We start from the raw sequence: 3749 nt of genomic DNA, 5'->3' as shown, positions 1-3749 counted from the left end.
TTACACAATGAATAGGTTGCTGCTGAAACCTTCACACTAGGCTCCCACTAGTTTGCAATGACCTTAAAGCAAAACAAAATCTCATTTGCAAGGCGTGGCGGCTTTTACTTTGGTGTTGTGCAGCCAGCAGTGTTGTTAATCTTACTGAAAAAAAGTAATTAATTATAGTTACAAATTACTTCTCCCAAAAAGTAATTGCGTTAGTAACTCAATTACCTGAATGTAAGAGTAATTAGTTACTTGGCAAAGTAATTGGTGATAATTACTTTTTTTTTTCCCCTCAAAAAAAAAAAAAAAAAAAAAAAATTGGCCACACTATGTGAAGTTTTTTGTGAAGGTTTTTGGTACAATTGGCCCGAGCCCAATTCTTTACCCTAATTTACCCTTTACCCTGAATCAACTGTTAAAAGTTGTTAAAATTGCTCCCATTATTGCATTTGTTCCCTTCTCTCTACTTTCGACATATGAAAGTTTTAAAACTGTTTCATCATTTAAAGATAGATTCAAGTCAAGATTTTGCCGATTTAGAAGTATTTTAGATAAAAAGTTACTTAGGTTCGCTAGGAAGGTTCTCTACAACAGAGCCGTCCTAAAAAGTCTACTGCTTTAAGATGGCGGCTGTCTACTAACGCATTTAGTGCCATGCAGTGTTGTTAATTTTACTTTAAAAAAGTAATTAATTACAGTTACAAATTACTTCTCCCAAAAAGTAATTGCGTTAGTAACTCAGTTACCTGAATGTAAGAGTAATTAGTTACTTGGCAAAGTAACTAGTGATATATATTTTTTTTTCTCAAAAAAAAACAAAAAAAAAACAGGTCACACAATGTGAAGCTTAAAGGGTTTGGGGGACAATTGGCCCTAGCCCAATTCTTTACCCTCAACTTAACTAGACAAAAGGGTATTGCGATAACTAGCTAGTAACCTTTGCTATGTGTGGAAGTCATTTAAAGTTGTGAATCAATCGTTAAAGTTGTTAAAATTTCTCCCGTTATTGCATTAGTTCCCTTCTGTCTACTTTAAACATGTGTAAGTTTTAAAATTGTTTCATCATTTAAAGATAGATTTAAGTTAAGATTTTGCCGATTTAGGAGCATTTTAGATTTTAAAAAAATTACTTAGGTTCGCGAGGAAGGATCTCTACATCAGGGCCTTCCTGAGAGGTCTACTGCTTTAAGATGGCGGCTGTTTACAAACGCATGTAGTCCTTAAAACATGTTGGCAATGCAGCAGTGTCTGTCATTTGCATCTAGTTCTATAATATTATATCTACCTTGTCATGTGGGTGTAGTTTGTCGGCTATGGCTGCAGTCAGGTATTATTGGAGCCACCTAGCATCGCGGTTGCAACGGCGTCTTCCCCACTCCTGCTCTGCTCTCGTCCCCGTGAGTCCGTTTCTCTCAGACTTTTTTTTTATTCAACCAACTTAGTAACGCATAGTAACGCACGCCTTTCCCGCCTCAGTAACGATAACGGCGTTGCCAAGATGAGAAAAGTAATTAATTAGATTACTCATTACTGAAAAAAATAACGCCGTTAGTAACGCCGTTATATTGTAACGCCGTTATTAACAACACTGGCAGCCAGTGCTTAATTTGTAAATCATAAGGTGCCGGAACGCAAAGTACATATGACAGCGCAGGGATGACGAGACGGGCACAGGTCCAGGAACGCACGCAGAAAATGGAGCTGAAAACAACACGCAAATGCCCACTTGCCATGCTGTGGGACTTCAAGCCTCAATTTCAGATAATATCCGTGGTATAAATGTTATGACAACAATTTACCATTATTTAGGCTATACCCTGCACAGCACGAGCAATTGCCCAAATAACCACAGGTGGGACTTATAGTAGACCGTCAGCAAATAGTTTCTCAACAGGTCTAACATATAAAACATTTTTTAAAAAAATCTGAGGTTACAATAAATAACAAATCTCCCATTATTATTATTTATTATAATAACGGGTGGGTTTGAGGAAGCTCTCTGATTGGTCATTTGCCGTGTATTAATCACGATATAACATGACTAGATGATTTATACATGGCTAGGGCCTCATCACCACATGTATCACTACGTTGTTATATGCCTTGAGTGGTTTACAAACATATTTATCCGTTAATTCATTATACTTCTAAAACAATTTATTCCAATAACACAGTTGTAATTATTGTATAGGCCCATGTAAGCAAATAAATTGAAAATAATTCAAAACGGTGTCGCCTACTTTATTGCATTCACCTTGAACCGAGCTGCTGTCCAAACAGTTGTGCCTCCCATCCCTGACCTGTTGGTGGATGTCCCACATTCTTTTCCACTCAGTGCGCTCTCCTCTCCTTCTGAATCTTTCTGTAACCGAGCTGATGTCGCGGTTCCCGCCTTTTGCTCCGGTGTAGCTTTTTTCTGACACGTTTTGAACCATCTTCCTTCTTTTTGAAAAAGGACAGTAATGTTGAAATACCTTTTGATCCTGGCTGCCTGCTCCCCAGATGCCACAAAATTTTGTTTTTATGTCAGGGGCATGCTTTGTTGGTCCAACTTTTCAGTGCATCAACAAATCTTCGACTCTTGCAAATGACGTCAAATTTTTATGAACAACATTGTTACCGGCATCCCAGAGGGGCCGCTGTCCCGTTTCAGTGTGACCGGCATTGCCAATTTGGCGCGGAAGAAGAAACAGGCGAGCGTAAGGGGGAGAGAGAGAGCGAAAAGGAGATTTGCGCGAGGGCGCGTTGTTGACTTTCTGACTGTGCCCTGCTGGTTTTTGTTTAGTTAATAAAAGTCTCCATGCAACAGCCATCCGAGGCATCTCTACAGTGCCTTGCAAAAGTTTCAGGCTTCAAACATTAAGATATTAAATTTTAATTTTTTGTCAAGAATCAACAACAAGTGGGACACAATCGTGAAGTGGAACAAAATTTATTGAATAATTTAAACTTTTTTAACAAATAAAAAACTGAAAAGTGGGGCGTGCAATATTATTCGGCCCCCTTGCGTTAATACTTTGTAGCGCCACCTTTTGCTCCAATTACAGCTGCAAGTCGCTTGGGGTATGTTTCTATCAGTTTTGCACATCGAGAGATTGACATTCTTGCCCATTCTTCCTTGCAAAACAGCTCGAGCTCAGTGAGGTTGGATGGAGAGTGTTTGTGAACAGCAGTCTTCAGCTCTTTCCACAGATTCGCGATTGGATTCAGGTCTGGACTTTGACTTGGCCATTCTAACACCTGGATACGTTTATTTTTGAACCATTCCATTGTAGATTTGGCTTTATGTTTTGGATCATTGTCCTGTTGGAAGATAAATCTCCGTCCCAGTCTCAGGTCTTGTGCAGATACCAACAGGTTTTCTTCCAGAATGTTCCTGTATTTGGCTGCATCCATCTTCCCGTCAATTTTAACCATCTTCCCTGTCCCTGCTGAAGAAAAGCAGGCCCAAACCATGATGCTGCCACTACCATGTTTGACAGTGGGGATGGTGTGTTCAGGGTGATGAGCTGTGTTGCTTTTACGCCAAACATATCGTTTTGCATTGTGGCCAAAAAGTTCGATTTTGGTTTCATCTGACCAGAGCACCTTCTTCCACATGTTTGGTGTGTCTCCCAGGTGGCTTGTGGCAAACTTTAAACGAGACTTTTTATGGATATCTTTGAGAAATGGCTTTCTTCTTGCCACTCTTCCATAAAGGCCAGATTTGTGCAGTGTCCGACTGATTGTTGTCCTATGGACAGACTCTCCCACCTCAGCTG

Source organism: Corythoichthys intestinalis, chromosome 19, assembly GCF_030265065.1.
Source record: "Corythoichthys intestinalis isolate RoL2023-P3 chromosome 19, ASM3026506v1, whole genome shotgun sequence".
Classification (NCBI taxonomy): Eukaryota; Metazoa; Chordata; class Actinopteri; order Syngnathiformes; family Syngnathidae; genus Corythoichthys; species Corythoichthys intestinalis.
Note: the sequence above shows the minus strand (reverse complement) of the source record.